Source organism: Mastomys coucha, chromosome X (genome assembly GCF_008632895.1).
Source record: "Mastomys coucha isolate ucsf_1 chromosome X, UCSF_Mcou_1, whole genome shotgun sequence".
NCBI classification, from domain to species: Eukaryota; Metazoa; Chordata; class Mammalia; order Rodentia; family Muridae; genus Mastomys; species Mastomys coucha.
Genome location: NC_045030.1, coordinates 60,433,725 through 60,453,780, shown reverse-complemented (window position 1 = coordinate 60,453,780; position 20,056 = coordinate 60,433,725). Strand labels below are relative to the sequence as shown.

Here is a 20,056-nt window from a genome sequence, read left to right as displayed (position 1 = left end):
CCTTCACAGGGCTGAGGTCCTCTCCTCCTACTGATGATCAAATTGCAATCCTCTACTATACACATGCTCTGTGCAGCTTTTCTAAAGGAGCCAGGTTTGATCAGCAACCACGTGGCAGCTCACAAGAGATTGTAAATCCAGTTACAAGGAATCTAGTGCCCCCTTCTGGTTTCCTCAGGGACCAGATAGACACATATGTAGGCAAAATACTCCTACACATAAGTCTTTAATGTTTTCTAGTAAAGAATTATGTCGTGCTCAACTATGTGCCAAATAATTTTATAAACTGAAGGCAGCCAAATGGAATAATATCAATTCCTACAATTATAAACTTTGTGGAAGACAAATGCTGTATAAAGTTTAAAAGGGACATAGCATTTTAAAATGTTGGCCATCCTGCAGAAACTGCAAACTCCATTTTCCTGAATGGTTTAATTCGACCCTAAAGAGCTTTCAAATAGGGTGTGAAATGCAGAGCTTCCATTTCTTCTCATTTGGGGGCTTCTGGTCCCAGGCACAGCTGTTGCTCCAACAGTGCCACCTACTCTCTTGTTCATGCCCGATAACAGAGGAAGCAGAAGTTGTAGGCTCAAGGATCAGAGAGGACGTGGGACCTTGATGGTTTTCTTGATGTTATCATCAAGGTAATATTTTACAGAGCCATGTTCAGTCTCCTTACCTGGTAAAGAGAAAATTATCTAGGGCTGCCCTACATCAGATCCAAAGTACCTGACTTTTGTCATAACACTCCTGGCTTGATACACAATGGGGCTCAGTGCATTGAAGAAATAACGTAAGATTCAGCACTGTAAGCCTGTATGTTTCTGTAATGATTGATTCAAAAGAAGTCAGCAGGTTTACGTAGGTAGAGAAGGTGCCCACAGCAAACTTCTCACGCACGAGACTGGAAAGCTCAACAAGTCCTGTGCTGCCAAGTATCACGTCCCTTGAATGAACACAGAGACTGGGGGCCAAGAGGAAGTAGTCATTCCTACATGGTACCTAAAGTAGACCTCTCTTAGATGTCTCTAGTTATTTTTACAGATGGATGCCCTGTCTCTTGAGGGAAAATAAGCAAGCTTGGATTATCAAAGAACATAAATCAGCCCCCAGGCGAAAGAAGCAGAGGATGTCTAGCCAATGTGGATAGTGGATGACTGTCCAGGCAGTGTGGCTACGTGCACTAATACAGCATGGCTTCTTCTGAATTTGAAGGCAAATTAAAAAAAAAAAAAAAAGCACATTGGTTCAGGCTCTTATGACCCAGAAGAAACACTCTGTGGTGTTCCTCCCACTGGGGTTGAGTGGTCTGACACCTTTCACCCAGGACAGGAAGTGTCTTTGGGCTTGATGCCCTTGGTTGGCACACACTTGTCCAGTCACCATGAGGAGACCCCTTCTACTCACATCAGTGGTTGCCCCAGGTAGCTTTCCTGCTCCCTACTGCAGTGCCAGCCACTTTCACTTTTATGCTCCCAAATTCAAAGCAAATGAGGTTTTTGCTCCAAAATGCATTCCCTAGAGAGCTAATATTTAGGGTAAGCAGTGATATTGGTCGGGCCCACTAAAATAAATCTTCTTAAACTTCTCAAAGAAATAAAACTCTTTGTACAATGCTAAAAATTGGAAAGTAAGAGATCAGCATAAGAAACCATAGCAATTAATAACTCTCACCTCACACAGGATATGTTCCAGAAGGGCTGGGCACAGCTAAGAACAGCTACCAGTTGCCTAAATTGGAAAAAAAAATAGCAAAATTACCTTTTTAGAAGAAAAGTCATAAATTAAAAGAATTATTTTCTTTTGAAAAACACTCATAGCAACACATTCTCTTTTGTATTTACAACCCGAAGAGTTAACAGAGAACAGCCAAGATAGTCAGCATACTTCTCCAAATGTCTGTTTATCATATAACATTAGCGCTGGCAGTGGATCTGGCTCCCTCATTATCAAGCTGTATTAGCTCAAACTCTCAGCATTGTTAGGGAAGTGAGCTCATGGCCTAGTTCAGTTTTTAAATTAACATTTGGCAATCACGCTGGTAATCAAAACAAATGATTCAGTCATTTAGAATAGATTTATTAGTTGAACCTTTCTTCCTTTCTCTTTTAGCATCTTTAGAATATTCTGCCACAGGAGGGCTCCGATCCATCCAGAGTGTAGACCACAAGTCACCAGAGTAATAGCTGTTGCCATGGAGATGAGGTTATCTCCCACCCACAACAGGATTAGGATGCAGGCTAGTCTGCAGACTCTTCCCTGCACGGATGGTGATGTGGTACTAGGAAGGAGGTATCCCCTGGCTGCTGCTATCCATGACACAAATGCACGACGGTATCCTCCCTGCACACAGGCAGCTGCCTCATGAGCCCATAAAATCCCCACTTTCTACCTGTTTTCACTTGTAAAGGGAACCTGGTAAAATTAAAATGGCAGCTCCCCAAGGAGGTCCCTGTTTGGGTTTTGTTTATTTCAGAACGGATCTCACCATGTGATCCATGCTAGCTTCAAATTGAGGATCCCCTGCTTCCACCTCCCCCACTGTTGGCATCACAGGTATGTGTCACCACAATCGGCTGCCAACTGTTTTGTTCCCACACCCAGAACAGGCTGTCAGGGAGTTTCAATGGGAATAGGACAAACATAAACCAAGCTTGCAACTAGGCTTGGAATTCCCTCCTATACCCCCACAACCACTTCTAGGCTGCTTATCAAACAGGCAGTGACTACAGATTGAAGTTCATGTGTGTGCTAGATGGGAGCTAGTGTAGTTCATTTTGCACACTTAACAGATTCACCTGTTTATGAAATCTTGATGACTCTCTTAGATAAGGACAAGTATTCTGAAGTCCAAATGGACAAACTGTTGACTAAAAAGGACAGAGTTCTTCAACCTGGGCTCATCTGGGGCTCACAGAGACTGAATGAACAACCAGGGAGCCTGCACGGGTCTGACCTAGGTCCTCTGCACTGATGTTATGGATGTGCAGCTTGGTGTTCTTATGGGGTTCCCAACAGTGGGAGCAGGGAGGTCTTATTGCAACTTGATACACCATGTTTGGTTGACACCCATGGGAGGCCTGACATTTTCTGAAGAGAAATGGAGAAAGAATGGATAAGGAGGGCAGAGGGGAGGTGGGGAGAGGGAATCAGGGGAGAGGAAAGAGGGGGTAACTGAGGTTGGGATGTAAAAAATCAAGAAAAAAAAGTGTGTGTGTATATATATATACATACTATATATATATTGTATATATATATATATTGTATATATATATATTGTATATATATATATATATATATAAAGAGATCAAAGTATCTCAGAAATTAAAAAAAAAGAAAATCAGTAACAACTCAGATGAGGACTTTTTTGTTGTTCGCCACATCAATCAGTGTCGGTGGGAAAGAGAACCGTTTAGAAGGACCCTTTGGCTCCCCTTCCTACCTACACAGAAGGAAATATCCTCTAATACTACAACATCATTGTTATTGAGTACATTTTGTTCGTGCTAGAGGGCTTTACATGTTTCATGATGGCAAACACAAAGCCCTCCTTTCCTATTTCTAGGTAGGCTGCATGGCATATATATACAAAAGTCTCATCTCCTACTCCCAGCCACTCATATGGAACTCGCCTCTCACAGAAGGTGCCACACCCTTTCATGCAGCGGTGAAAGAACACAGCGTGTTACAGCTGGTTTACACACAGGCTGCCAGATCCATGCAAGGTGGGGCGAAACACTGGCTCCACCCTAGAGGCCTAACCTCCCCTTCCTGAACTTCCTAATAGTAACAAACCCACAAAGGCAAAGAATCAAATGCATAGGACGTACATTGCTGCTACTCCCAGACTATTAGATTACACAACCATCGCTTCCAGCAGACAAGCAGTTCAAAGATGCTGAAGACTTCTATTCACAGACCAGCCTACCCATTTCAGAAGTCCTTGCATCATATCTAATGTTCTCTGACACCCTCCAGAGGGCAGAAGAGAGAAAGGCTCAGACAGAGGAGGCACAGCTCACACACTGGGGTCCAACTGAGCCTGAGAGAGCTATTTGCTCTCCCATAATTCAGAATTCAGAGTTTCCTCATCAGTGACCAGGAAAACATTTACAGTGGGACTTGAACTGCATCTGCATCTTCATCTCACTTTCTTCTCTGTTCTAGTGTGTTCCACTTAACATCATTAGGGGTCGTATTGCCTGTGTGCACTTTTCAATACATACAATATAACTGTGGCTTTGATCAGACATAATGTATAATATTGTGTCAACAATATTGTGCCAAAAGAAAACAAACAACCCCCCCCCAAAAAACAAAACAAAACAAAAAACAGGAGGATAGCCAAGCACTGGGTAAATGTGATAATACCAAAGTAATCTAAAGCAAGACTGGAATATTTTAGGGTATATGCTTTCAAAGACATCATCCTATTCTGGCAAATTAGTAAGTCAAATTAGAAATGCCATTAATGACCCTGACACGTCATTTTAATGATGTTTAAGACACTGGGGTTTAACAAAAGTATTGTTGCCATAGACACTGATGACTATCACTCTATCATTACTTTCAGCCAAGCTTAAAGGATCCCCAAGTTTCTAATCAATTTAGTGAATTACGTGAAAAAATAAAATAAAATGCAGAGACAATGGCTGCCGAAATGAACTTAAACGGCCAGTTGAATCGACCAAAATGGATGATCTCCATGGATTCGCTGCTTCCTTTCAGACGCTTTGGATATGATTGTCATGGCAACCATGCCTCAATCATGTTCTTCAGGATATTCTCTTCCACCTAAGAAATCAAAGAGGAGTGAAGCCAAGTATCCCCTTAATTAGGAATGTTTGTAACCAGTAGGCTCGGACTGCTTGTTCACCCCCCTGTTATGTATTGCCCTACTTGTGTTAATGTGGGAGTCGGAAACACTGGCATATGTGCCATCCAAAACATACTTCCAATGATGCCATAAAATGCAATAATGAATATAGCTGAAAGTCTGCTGGCTCCTTCTAGAAGAACTGAAAATAATTAAGAATAAATGATTCAGATAAGAAACGACTTATTTTAGTAATTTCAACATAAGACCTGCAACATAACCAGTTATTCAGTAAGCATTAATAAGCAAAGCAGCCTTTAAAGTATGTTTCAGTCATGTAAATGTACCACAGCCCAAGTTGTGTTATTTAAAGAAGATTAGGTATATAGTGTATCTGATACTCTAAAAAATAATTACATACAATTTTCTACATTTATGTATTTATCTATGCCTTTAATCCCAGCATTCAGGAGGTAGAGGCGGATGGATCTCTATTGTTTGAAGGCTGACCCGGTCTGCAAAGCTAGTTCCAGGACAGCCAAGGCTACACAAAGAGATCCTATCTAAAAACCCTGATCTTCCCCCCCCCAAAAAAAAATTTGGAACGCTTCATAAATTTTCATATCATCACTGTGTATGGCCATGCTAATCTCCTCTGTATTGTTCCAATTTTACTACACATGCCGTTTCATTGAGCATTTGTTTTAGTTTTGGGGTGTGAGGAGGTGTGCTCACTTGGGAGAATACACATGAAAGTCACTTTCTAATCTGTGAGACAGAGTCACTAAACTCAGAGCTCACCAACTGGCTAGACTGGCTAGTCAGCAATTCCAGGGAGTCTCGTCTTCATTCTCCCTAGCACTGGGATTACAGACTTACACCCCTGCCTAGATCTTTTACATGGGGTCTAGGGATCCGAACTTGGGTCAAGATACTAGTGTGGCAAGCACTTTATCCACTAACTATCTCCTCAACCCTTCTATGTTTCTTTAAGCACTCTTCAAAATTCAGGGCGAACTCTATCACCATTATGAGGTTCTGGACAAATAAGTCCTCTTCTTGAAAGGCACCTGTCGTACGTGCTACAGATTTAAAGCTGCAATCAGTCCGGAGTTTTCTACAGAACTGATTTCGTTCAAAAACTAAAAAGTGCACAGAGTTCCCAAAGTGAGAGCAATGAGCATCTTTAGGCTTTCCATTGGAATAAGTGTGAACCTATTTTAATAGGTTTTCTTTCTTTTTTTAAAAAAGATTTATGTATTTATTTTATGTATATGGTTTACTGTAGCTGTCTTCAGACAGTCCAGAAGAGGGCATCGGATCCCATTACAGATGGTTGTGAGCCACCACGTGGTTGCTGGGAATTGAACTCAGGACCTCTGGAAGACCAGTCAATACTTTTAACTGCTGAGCCACTACTCCAGCCCTTTAATAGGTTTTCAATGCAGTTTAGAGATGTGTCTTTCCTCTAAACCAGCAAAATGTGGAAGAATGAAAAGAACCCTCTTGCCATTCCAGATTCCAAGACTAAAGATGGAGAAGCTCTTTCCACACCCATGGCTTCACACAAGTTTCAGGGACCTCTAGCCAAAAGACAGAATAAAAAAATATATTTGTCCACTTTTGTTGCAATATTAAAATATGAATAATATTTACAAATTCCAAGAGCCATTAAAATAGAAGATAGGAAACTAGACCTATTAGGCACTGGCAAAAGAATGCACACAAAGGCACGCGTCAAATCCAGCAAGAAAAATGGAGTGACAGATATTTGCTAAAGTCAAGAGGTAAAACCTTAACATTCTTGTCCTTTGCCCTAATGTTCGATGATATTTTTGTTGTGTTTTAAAAATAAGAAGATAGATGTTCTTTCAATGACCATTACAGTGGCTCCCAAATAAAACAAATGATAAAATAAAAATTCACTTAATTGGCCAAGAGAGGCTTGAATTAGTCATTGCCAAGTTTACAACTTTCCCATAACTCCAAGCATTCTTTTATTTAAAAAAAAAAAAAAAAAAGCAGCACTTTCCCACTCTGTCATGATGACTATGGGCAGCTTTTTAGGCATGTATAATCTCTATTTTATATAACTCTCTGTAGACCACTCCCCAGTTTATAGGTAAATGAAAGCCATGAAGGACAGAGGACTGTATAGAGCCCGTGTGACAATTCTGACAGCTGTACCAGAGCACTAGTCCTCCTGAATGCCTGACCATGACCACCACTAGACCCTTCTCGTTCTTCAGGAACAAATGTTCATACTTTTTCTTCCTTACCATCACCACAATCCAAGCTGTCTGTTAAGCAGACTGATTACATCATATGACTTTTAAAAACGTTACCTCTCTGTGCACTCAAGCCTCTGAATCACCTATGTACCTGGAGCCATGATCACAGGAAGATCATGTCAGAGCCCCTGGGACTGGAGTTACAGGTGGTTATGAGCCCCCATGTGTGTACTAGGAATTAAACCCAGGTCCTGCAAGATCACCTAGTGCTGGTAACCACTCAACTACTTCTCTAGCTCCTCATTGGACTTTTAAATGTTGGGCAAATCTCTTCTTCATGTAGCTGTCAGAATAATCTTTCCAATATATCACTTCACATGTTTTATACCCTTTCTTGTGTAGACTTCATCACATATGAATCCCTAATCTGAAATATGAAATGTCCCAATACTGGAGCATTTAAGGATATTTTAGCCTTGTGCATCTCATTTAGACAAAAGAGAATGTAGCATCCTCTGAAATATTCACACTTGGCTTAGACAATCCAGTAGACTGTCTTTTTATAAAGCGAAGCCTCAGTGGAGGAATAATCTTCCCAGAAAATCAAATGTTCCTTAGGGTAGCGTTCAAAATTCCTCTCTCTCTCCACTCCCTATACTGCCCCACCCAGTTCAATATTCTTTTTATGACATCCTTGCTGTGTTGCTAACAGCATCTCCAACTATAGCAACCACTCCTTGCCTGGAAATTGATGGCACTGGTCTCCACAGCATATAGCCCACTCGTGCATATGTGTTTGAGATTAAGCACTACTAAGACTAAGCATTTGCTGGATTCCCTTTCTGAGGTACTCAGCCCCTTCATAGCCTTCATGTCCACATGTGCTCTGCCACTATCTGCTATAGGAATGGTGAGAAACACATGAAGAAAACGAATGTGGGGCTGAAGCATGGCAGGGTTGATAACCAAATTCACAAGGTGACACAATGTCTGCTTTCAAATTCCCTGTCAGAAAACAGTTGCCTACCATTTTATACTGAAGAAACTACTACAGCAATAAAGTTCTGAGTGTAAGAAAAGTATATAAAGTACAGTACACTGATGGTTTAGGTCCACTGGCCAATCTTTTTGTCCTGCAGGAGCCATCCTACTTCTTTAAAAGATAATCCCAAAATAACCACACTAAGGATAAAGAGGAAATAAAGGGAAGGGGAAACTAGAGATAGCAAGAAGCAAGAGAGTAACTGTCAACGGGACTAGAAGATGCCATCTCATGGCTGCCCTGTAAGCAGTGCCGCTATCTTCCCCATTCGTTCCTGGTGAAGCCAATGTCCCACATCCACAGGTTGTACATACACAGATTCAACCAACTCTGCATGGAAAAGGTTCAGGAGAGACTATTGCACGCATGTGGAGTATGTACGGTTTTCTCTTATAATTATCCCAAATCTTGTAGCAATGGGTACCGAGCATTTATACTACCTTAGAGATTGTGAAGAAGTATGGTTTAAAATTTACAGAAGGACACACGTGAGTCATATGCACGTACACACATTCGAGGGGTAGGGCTCCTGCATTGTGCCCTACATTTTGTAGGCGTTGACAGATGTTGGGGGTGGGTAATATCTTGTCAGTGCACTCTGAGGAACACGAAATGCGGATACCTTGACTAATGCGTTAACTATGTAGGCATTGTTAAAGGAAGCATCGCAGGAATATCATAAACCCTTTCTTTAGTTTTACTGGTTCATTGTTCAGAGACTTTGTATAAAGTAGCCCAGGAAATACATTGTTTTGCTTCTCTAAATACCAGGCTTTCACGACTCCCCAACCTCCAGTGTGGCTCCAAACTTGAAAGGAGTCTCAAAGTTTTATTGGCTCACGAAATGAAAAGTCGGAAACACTGTCCCAAAGATGCTCGCTCGAATTCCTGTTTGCTGACCACTCTATCTGAGGGCATTTACGAAATGGCTTTTTTAAGAGACAGCAGAGGCAGCGCAGAAGAAGTAGCATGAGGAGACAGGAAAGACACATAAAGAGAAAACCAGGAAGGAAGACAGAGAGGGCAGCCACAGGGCAAAACAGGAGTGGCAGGGGAGCGGGCACAGACTAGGGTCACAACTATCAATAGAATGGCAGCAAAACACTTCCTGACTTTTGAATTCTTCTGACAGTAAAAGAGAAAGGGATGGATTGCAGCTGGCTACAATTGTTCACTTAATTCAATAATACAGATGAGAAATGACAACTAAATATACTAAAAACCTGTCTATGTGTGTATACTGAAGATACATGTGTTACTACCATGTGCCACTCCACATCTCCATCAATGACATTATATGATTCCAACTATGATTATCACTGAGCTAAAAAGGAATCCTCTGGATTTCTCTGTGCTCTGAGTGTGTGTGCAAGCCCTAGAGACTGGCCTGTGTTACCTCTTCCCCTGGCCTTCATGCTGGAATTGCAAGTATGTGCCGCTATACTCGAATGTGTGTGTGTGTGTGTGTGTGTGTGTGTGTGTGTGTGTGTGTGTTGGTTACCCAAAACTCCAATCTTCATACTATACAGAAGTATGTCATCAACTAAACTACCTTCTGTACCTTTTCTATTTAGACAGACAAGTACCTACAATTTTCTTTCAATTGTCTCTAATATTCAGTATAAAATGCTCTATGGGTATTAGCTATTAAAGCTATTAGCTCTACACAATAGGCTATACCATACATTGAAGATGGATAGTAGGCTACACCATCTAGGTTTGCACAAGTATATTCTCATGTTTGTAAAATAATTTAAAAAAATCTCCTGACAAGTCTCTCAGAAAATAATCACTTAGTAACAACTGTATATAAATAAACATGTTTTCCTTCTTTTTTTTCTTTGTTTCACCATAAGTTTCAGACAAAATTTCAATCGTTTCATTTGCTGCATTCTTTGTTTCTGTTTGGCAGCCCTGAGGACTGAACTGGGAGCTTTGTTAATCTGGAGTACGTGCTCTCCTGCTGAGCTCTAGCCGTGGCCCACTTTTCCTGTTCTTGAGCATTTGACTTTTCAGGAGATCAATGTAAGAACGTACACTGCTCTAGCTAACACAATGGCTTCTCGCTTGGCTAGAATTTGCCTTCAGTCCAAATATGTAATGGAACTATGTGCTAAGTAGTTTACTAAGAGGTGACCAGGAAAATGTTTCAGAAAAGCCACACCAAGGATTCCTCTGTAATATTACTTTGCTTTAAATACAGAAAGACTGCACCTTGGATATGACTCCAGGTTTTGTTTGGTTCTGTAGAGGAGGATCTACAAACTTATAAAGCTAGTTTAGAAAGGGGTTCTTGCACAAAAACATATCATCAGTAGGTGCAAGGGCCATAAGAGAAAGTTGGGGAGGAGGAAATACATACCCTAACTCTAACAGTAGTTCCATTAGAGCTCTTAGATAGCTGTCATTTGTCTTACAGAAATGACACTCCATACAGAAGGCCTCTAAGAAGTCCAGCTGCTTTATCTGGAAGTATGAACTTGCACCACCTCCTTTTAATGTGTGGACTCCATTTCTTGTCTCCCCTTCTAGATTTGGTTTTGTTGAGACTGTGTAGCCCTATCTGGTCTCAAACCTATGACCCTCCTGCCCCCACCTCCCAAGTGCTGGGACTACAGGTGTGTACAAACATAGCCATTATAGTTTCTTTCCTTAGTATGATATATTTGCTACATTGGAAAATTCTTTCTCAGTTCTTCCTCTCAAAGAGTCTGAATCTCTTCTGGCATAGAAGGGACTTGGTCTAGCATGTGAAACTTCTCTGATCAGGGTTCTTGTTCTCTCTCTAATATATATATATATATATATATATATAGACACACACACACACATATATAGTACATATTGTTGACACTTTGTTCATTCAAAATCATGAGCTTTTTAATTTACGTTCCTCTCCCTATTTTCCTCCCCACCTTCTCCGCCTCTCTCTAGGTTTCTGGCAAGCCTGGAGAGAAATTCACCCCAGCACCCCCTCCCCAGCCATGGGAAAGTGGTTTTACTTCCAGGAAGATGCCAGCTATCAGCTTCACAAACAAGAATGGTGCAGAGATTCAGTGAACTCAGTTCGCTGACAAGCCAGTGCTTAAAATCTTCCCAACAAATTGTACATCTCACACTGAACAGGAGCCATCCTGGAAAGCCGAGTGGAAGGCAACTCTTAAGCGTAGTTAGTTTTATACTTCTTCATTCTGTATTCCCAGCCACCATGTTTTAAGAAAAACTACATTGAAAAGTGTGTGGCTCCAGGTAGCTTACACTCAACTTCCCAACAACAGAAAGGACTGCAGTGATGGCCAAGGCCAGCCTGCATTTCACGGCCAGCCTGCGCTTCACGGCCAGCCTGCGCTTCACGGCCAGCCTGCGCTTCACTATGAGACCCTGTCTTTTAAAAAAGCATAAAAGCACAACCTCATGGATAGTACGAATTCCTTTAATTAGAATGTCTTGGGAACATTTGTATCTTAGAATATATATGCCATATTTTATGTGGTCAAATAAACGTAACGTTGACAAGCAGAGATGACCAAGATTTATTTTGATTGCTGCCCTTTTATTTAGGTTGCACTGCATTCTTAAAAAAAAAAAAAAATCCTCATGACGCTCCCGTCTTTGTATTTTGTATCTATCCTAGTTCAAAAGACAGTATGTCTCACTCTCTGATGACAGACTCAATGTACTTTCGACACTTACGAGTTGCTGATCATTGGCTGGGGATGTGCCATATTCACTACCAGGCACCGTGAGGAGCCAGGGCAAAGGGTACTTGCAAATACACCCTTAGTCAAAGGGACAATTTTCTCCTTTGTCCCACTCAGTGCTCAGCAGGAAGTATCCACAGGCATCATTACACACCCTTTACAGCTGGTACCCTAGCCAGAAAGAAAAAATTACTTTGCATTCCCACATTGACAAATATATGTAGCTCTTCTTTTTCAGTTCACTCTGTCACTGGGATTTCTATAGTTGGTGACACGACATCTTCTCACCTTACCACTACCCTGAAAATCATCCAAAGTAGAGAAAAGGACCCAGCCCAGTCTATCTAGTATACGTACAACAGTGGCAAATATGGATAAGAGAAAGGCGGAAGCGGTGGCTAGCAAATGTGCCACAAGGATGATCCTGAGGAAATGGGCACAGTGAGATGGGCTGACAAGTCACCCTGAGGGTAAAAAAGACATGCAGTGGGCATACAGACAGAAGAGGCCCCAAATAGCTACAGAAAAAAAAAAGTCTTCCTCTAGGAGAAAAGCAAGGAACCCTAAAGAACTAGTTTTTAACATTCATTCTCTCCCTCCCTCCCTCCCTCCCCCCCCCTTTCCCTGGGTGTGTCTCTGTGGGGAGGGGGTGTATGTGCATATTAATTTGACTCTAGGTACCCACAGATCCCAGAGTATCTATTTTTGAAGGGTTTGATTCCCATGGAGCTGGAATTAGAGGTGGTTATAAACCAGCTGCCTGACATCAGTGCTGGGAATTGAACCCAGATCTGCTGGAGAACTACAACTGCTCTGAACTACTGAACCATCTTTCCAGACCTAAGAACTTATTTATTTTTGATAAGATTAATTTTTAGTTCATGAATTTTATTACGTCAACGTACATGTACTACATAAGTGCCTTGTGTCCAAGGAGGCCAGAAGAGGGCATCTAATCCCCAGGGACTGCAATTACAGAGAATTATGAGTGACCATATTGGTGCTTGGAACCAATCCCAGGTCCTCTGAAAGAGCAAGCAAATATTGTTATCCACTGAGCCCTCTCTCCAGCCCCATCCTGGGTACTTTTTTTTTTTTTGAGTGCCAGAATCCACTGTAACTTAATTTCCTACCTGGAACATATATTATACCTGGAACATTATACCTACCTAAAACAGTTATAAATTTTCAAATATCCTGCAATTAGAACAGACATCTTGTTTTATTTGTTTTTTTTCATGAAGAAGCCTTAATAGTGGTATTCAAGGCTACCACATCCAAAGAGTCTTAAAGTTGCCTTTCATGTTCACACTTACTGGCATACCTGATATGCCTGGATCTAGCCAGGCAGACTAGGCTTACTGGCCAGTGAGCCCTTCAAGATCCCCTTGGGGTCTCCTAGAGGCTGGGACTACAAGCACCACCCCAGAGCTGGGATAGCATGCATACTGGAGACTGAATTCAGGCCCTTGAGCTTACACAGCAAGCCCTTTAATCATAAAGCTATCTCACTGGGGCTGGAGAGATGGCTCAGTGGTTAAGAGCACTGACTGCTTTTCCAGAGACCCTGAGTTCAATTCGCAACACCCACATGGTGACTCACAACCATCTGTAATGGGATGCAGTGCCCTCTTCGGGTGTGTCTGAAGACAGCTACAGTGTACTCACAAACACACAATAAATAAATTTTTTTTAAAAAAAGCTATCTCACCTGCCCCCAAACCTGACATATTGAGGGACAGGCCACCAAAAAAATTCAATTCAATTAGAAAAAAACCAAGAATCCAAGCCAGAATTCTGTCATTAACTGAGCCTCATTTTCCTTACCTGTAAAAGGAAGGGGGTGAATTTCTGATATTGAAATCCTCACTAATCAGGCAGACGGAAGAGGAACTTGTGCGAGTCATTCTTACCTTCTTTATCTAGAGGACGGGAGCAGCCAGATGCCAAGTCCACCTCCCAGCGGCTTTCGCCCTCCACCTGCAATGTGGTTGTGATGGACTAGGTGTGTGTGCAGCAGTAACTCACTCTTTTGAGAGCTTGGAAAACCTGAGAGGAGTTTTACATCGGCAACTTTGTAAAGGACTTGAGTCTACTATGAAAAATTGACTGTATTTTTAAGATTCATAAAAAGTTAGTTGTCACTAACTTCTAGATCAGCAGTTCTCAATCTGTGGATCACAACCCCTGTGAGGGCTGCAAATCAGATAATTTACCCTGCCATAGCAAAGTTATGGTAGCAATGGAATAATTTTATGGTTGGGGATCACCACCACACGATGAACTGCATTGAAGGGTCACAGCATTAGGCAGGTTGAGAACCACTGGTCTAGATGGTAGATCATATATGCTTTTAATTTTCTTCTCAAGGCTTTTCTATATAACAGAGAAGTACTTATCTTAACATTGAAAGATCTAAGTTGCTGAAAGGATTCTGCATTCTTACACGTTTTACCAGCTCTCCCATCTATCCCAACTTAGTGGGTTGAGTCTGGGGAATGTGGGTCCATACACTTCACTAGCCTAGCATGCACAAACCCCGTTTCTATACCCCACACAGCAAAGACTAAACCGAATCACAATCAGGGAGGTGGGAGGAAGACCAGGCAGTATCACCATGCATGCCTGCACGCAGCGGGTGATTAGCACGTGGCTGATTGCTGTGGTCAGAATTAGGACATTATTATCGTAATCACAATCCATGGCTGACAGTCCTATACAGAAATCAAAACAAGCATTTTATCTAACTTAACAACTCTTTTTTTTCCCCCAGAACCTTCACCCTGGAGAATCACGGTGAAAATTCCTTTCCAACTTAAAGTAAATGAAGTGAAACTTGAGGACCTTTTTTTTACCCTCTCTCCCTCCTCGACTCCTCTCTCTGTCTCTCTCTGTCACACACTGTCTCACACACACACACACACACACACAAACTGCTTTCCAGACAAAATATGATTGTTATTGGGCTGGTTCTTTAAAATCTCTCCTGTTTTTGTGCTCTAAAACAAAACATATCAAAAGTTAAGATAAATATTTGGCTCTCAAAACAAAACACTCCAAATGGAAAACACAAGTGTGAATCTAATATTTATTATAGAAACAGTTCCAATAGCAAGTATGAGTGTTCAAATTGTATAAAAAGAGAAAACTAAATGCTGTCATTAGTGAGCCCTGTAAAGCAGTTATAAAGAAGGGAAAGTGCCTGGCTGGATGCCAAAGTAGATAAGGCCCAGGTTTATGATTATCTTCCTTAAAATTTCAGGTAAGTAAAGAGAATAAAGTTCTCCAAACTAAACACTGCAGCTCCTTTGGAGATGAAACAAACATCGCATTGAATTCAATTCTCATCAGTTGAAAAGAGAACAAATATTCACCTCCTTATTCTCAACGCCAGTACAGCGAACTCCATTGGCAACACAGGACCAAGTGGCTCTCCTCTCTACCAGGTCCATCAACTCAACCGCAGCCTTCCCAGCAGGGACAGTAGCTTAGCCATAGAACCTCGGCTCAAACCCCAAGTCTGGCTCTTAGCAGCTGTTCAATCTGCAAACTCTTCTTTGTTGTTTTCAAGACAAGGTTTCTCTATGTAGCCCTAACAAGGCTGGCCTGGAACTCAGACTTCTGCCTGCCTCTGCCTCCTAAATGCTGGGATTAAAGGGCACAAGCCTGGGCCTGGCCCCAAACTCAGACTAGGAAACATGCATGACTCTGGGGAACTGAGTAAGAGGATCAAACCAGGTCGGCGGTGTCAACCCAACTAGCATACTTCCTGAAGTGAGGTAAAAATAATTAAAGTTACTTCCCTGTTCCCCATTTCCTTCTTCCCTCCTATTTACTCCAAGCCTGGCCAACCCTGGCTTTGATTAAGGTCAACCGCAAACTCAACGGGACATACAGCAATTTTTATTTTTCCAATACCATGCTCTATTTTTTATTATAAAGAACTTGCAAATAAGAATGTCTACATATACTAATGAACTTCAATAGCATTGAAAAATCGTGTCAGTTACTATTTTTGAATGATGCCCACCACAAGAGAGACCATAAGTTTCAAAAGATTTTTGTCTTCTCTTCCAAGGGCTAACCAGCAGTGAGAACCCAGTTCCTCCTTTAGCAAAGAAGAGAAATATGTAATGTATGCAAGTACCTGGGACACAGGGCCATAAACACAAGCTGTTATTTTAATTATTCAGTTTGGTGGGCAGGAACTAGTCCCTTTGAAGTCTAATCAAATGAGCTCAGCCGAGTACTCTACGGGGTCACATGAGCACACTGCTATTGTCCTTTCCTCTCCTGGAATTATGTGTTCCTGTGTTTGCAGAGGAAATTACATCAACATCGGCATTACTGAGACTTCAGGCTGGACACATCTATGCTGGGGTTGCTGCCCTATGAGTTCTAGGATATTTAAGCGACATCCCTGGCCTCTAATGACTAGATTCCAGGAAGTGCATCTGGCAAAAAAGAAAAAAAAAATCTCCTGGGCATTGTCCGGTGACCCCTGTGTGGTAAATTCCCTGGGGATGAAAACTACTATTGTAGCACATTCCACAAACAGAAGGATCCTTCAAGATCTCAGAGGGTACCCTGAAAAAGATCTAATGCTTATCAAGCTAGTATTAAATACTAGACCTCTTCTGGGCTCCATCGCCCGTGACCAAGTATAAATCAAAACTGATCAAAGGAAAATAATTTGGGGGCCTCAATTTAGCATCAGAAAATGTTTTAAATCTAAGTGACAGGAAGGGAGGCTGGTCATTCACTTTTCAATACTCTATACAATAATGGAAAGATAAATTTAGCCATGCCTTTAATCCCAGCACTCAGAGGCAGAGGCAGGTGGATCTCTGTGTGTTTAGGCCAGCCCATCTACACAGTGAGCTCCAGGACAGCCACAGCTACATAGTGAGAACCTGTCTCGAGAAAAGAAAATAAGAAAGGTGAATTTAAACACCTATAAATCCTATAAGTTGCATTTAATTTATAGAAAATATCTTCATGCATTGCATATATATGTATCAATGATCCATGCTGTATCCCATAAATACAATTATATTAACTAAATAAAAAGGAGAAAGATGGGCGGAATGGCAATAAGGAGTCAGAGGCAAGAGGACTGAGAGCTGGAGATCGGTTGCAGAACTTACCTATAGATAGCAAAAGTCACAGATGATCAAGTCTCCCATATAAAATGACAGAGTAGTCACATATAACCTACACATATTTCCCCATATACTTTAAATCATCTCGAATTACAATATTCAAAAATCATTTGAATGCTATGTAGTTTTCATACAACAAAGGAAAATCTACAAATGCTTAATAAATATGTCAATTTTGTAAATATTTTCAGTAAGATGGGTTGAATCCAAATGTATTTGTATTACCCAAATGAAACAAAGTCCCCACAAAGAATGATCTCACTGTTTGCAGGACTGAAGAATGTTTAATGCATTCACAGTTGCGATGTGGATATTTAAAAGGCTGGACATCTTTTAATTATTTACAACAGATTAACTGTCTATACTTCTAAATCACATCAGAAACAACAGGAGCCATTTCTTACATATTCGGTATCTGGGTACCAGATACAAGAACCCCACCACCATCACCACCACAGTGACTCTGTAAATGTTTGTTGGAGAAAGGAATGGTCATATATTTTGCTTAATTATGCACTGTCCTGGCAGAGGGCTGGGGGCAGAGAGGGGTGCAGAGGCAGAAAGAGAAGGGGCCAGGGAGAGAGAGAGAGAGAGAGAGGGAAACTGTTTTTTGCTCTGTTCAACAGGAGATGAAAGAAAAAAAAATCTCTTAAGAGAAAATAATTACAATAGTCTCTCTTTTATCCCAAATCAAAACAACTGGGCAGTTCAGTTAACAACAACAACAACAACAACAACAAAATGTTCAGACAAAAGTTAAGGAAAGCAGGCAAGGAGATAAGGACGAAAATTCAAGCAAGCAGGAACATTTGTTCAACTCCCACAAGGTTATAAAAGCCAATGTTGCTGGCACCAGGGGGTGGGAGTGAAAGGAGGGGTGTGGGAAGAGGAGAACCAGGAGGAAGAGATTAGGAAAACCGGGCAAAGCCTCAGGAGATTAGCTGCCGTGCCTTCAGCAAATTATTTGTTTTTAATGGCTAAACTTGGTTAGGGATGTAGCCCCATGATAAAGGCGTCTGCCCCACACGTGAGGCCCTGAGTTCCATCTCCAAGACTACAGCAAATGAATAAATAAATCTTCAAACTGAAGGTGCGATGATGGCGAGTTTCTCACACAAAAGTTCAATTTACAAGTTACTTCTGAAATGGATAACAGAGTGAAATCTCTAAGATTCAGGAAATTACTTCTTCGTACTTAGTTTCTGAAAGTTCTCCACCTTTTTTTCCTCCCATTGTACAACAGGTTCTCAAAAAGCCAAGTAAAAGACTCCCTTTGCTCCTTTTGTTTAGAGAGCAACTTAAGGCCCATTTTCCCACCAACATACTCCTCCTTTTCACCACCTTCAGCATTCTTATTCCTCGTGGAAAAAACACCAGGCTAAAATTAGATTGTGAAAATATGCTCTGTCTCACTATTGCACTGGGGCAGAACACACACCACAGAAAGGTAGACTAGTATGCAACAGCATAAGCAAATGCATTTTTGTTAATCCTGTAGTACTGCTAGTTTTAACATTTGCAACAAACAAAGTCAGTATCTTATTCAGGTGACCCATTCATTTACTATATATTAAATCATCCCCAAAGAACTCATATAAGAAGTATTTTACCAATCTGCATATTCCACTTTTTAAAAACTTCATCCCCCAATCTAGACTTGTTTTAAAAATGTTTTCCTTCTCCAAAAAGATTAAATATTGGAATGGAAGCCTAGAATTCCGAAAGCCATGTATGGTTACAGATTCTATACAGCAGTAGTAGAATGAGCACTTACTAACATACTATGTGGTGGTTGGTACAAATCATGGCCTATCTAACAAATTTCCTGTTGCATAAAGATTCTATTTGCCCTTAAAAATATTAAATACATGTTTTTAAAGACTGAAGGTAGACTAGATTGGAACCTTATGTAACCGAATCAGGGAAGCATTATATTCTTACCACATTTAAGGCCCATAGCTTTTGAATGCATATTCTTCTTAAGCAAATATGGGCACGCATTTCCAAAGACAAAATTACCAACCCCAATCCCTTTTCAAGAGTGTGGAATGGAGAGTAGCCAGTTCCTGGGGATGGGCAAGGATGAGAACTCCTTACACAATTCCACATGGCCCATAATTTAAACTTGTGCTACTCTGTAAACGTTCTCATTTCCATGGAACATTATATTTATATTTAAACGGCCTTAATCAAGATAACAAAAATATTCCCAGTATTCTATAAACTTGAAATACATTTGATAACATGGAGAATTACAAGCAATTACAAAATGATAGCTCCAATTAGGAAAACTGGATCTATTCCAAATTCAAATCAAAAGAGGCTCAGATAGTCCCAATGGCATAATTTAAAAGAAGAGAACAGAGGCTTTCCAGCAAAGATGTGTGTTCCACTCTTGCTGCGTTTCTACCACAGAACTCTGGCCCTTCAGGAAATTCAAGAACCAAATCTGAAATCACATTCATACACTTTCTTGTCTCCTGTTCCCAAAGTGCTACCCTAGTTGTGTGTGTGTGTGTGTGTGCGCGCGCGCGCGTGCGCGCGCGTGCGTGCAGGGGTGGGGGTCGTTGTAATTAGAATGAACCTAAGAAACTTGAAAGGCCCAAATGCAGAAAATAAACAGCACATTCGCTGTTCCCTTAGCCTTTCTCATTCAAACCTCTACCCAGTTGTGGAAGACTAAGCAATGGGAACTTCAAAAGCAGAAACCTCTTCCCAGAAGCCCAGGACAGCATCTAGTGGGAATTTTAAGCTTTCTGAAATTGAAAGGTCACACCCAGCAATCTCCCTAACCCACTTTGCCAAGGTTCAACCTAAGTGCTAGAACCTTCCACTTGCCTCCACGCTGAAGCCGAAAAGCAGTCCCCTCTCCCCACCCCCATTCCCCATATCACTGCCATTCCCCTCAGAGCAGAACCAGACCAGCCTTCTCCCTCACTCACCATTCTCCTTGCACTCCCGTCCTCCCACTGCCCCCAGCATCCCCAAAGGGAGCACAGCAGCTCCCTCAACATCTCCACGACCCAAGGCAGGTTCCACCTTCCTCCTCTGCCCAACAGGCGCTATCCTTAATGTAAAAACCAATGAAGCCCCCCCGCCCCCGT

General features: G+C 41.4%; 1 protein-coding gene and 1 non-coding gene across 3 annotated transcripts in view; both read right to left on the bottom strand.

Annotated features, from left to right (window-relative positions):
• The window catches only part of Fhl1 (four and a half LIM domains 1), a 55,458-nt gene that overhangs the window by 34,737 nt on the left and 665 nt on the right, over positions 1-20,056 (bottom strand). For both annotated transcript variants that reach the window (XM_031361420.1, XM_031361699.1), the window contains exon 2: positions 1,675-1,731. The gene's annotated coding sequence lies outside the window, so the exon portion shown is untranslated. The remainder of the gene's footprint in view (positions 1-1,674; positions 1,732-20,056) is intronic.
• LOC116095981 lies at positions 5,410-5,515 on the bottom strand. The gene has a single exon (XR_004120790.1). It is a non-coding gene; the product is annotated as a U6 spliceosomal RNA (small nuclear RNA).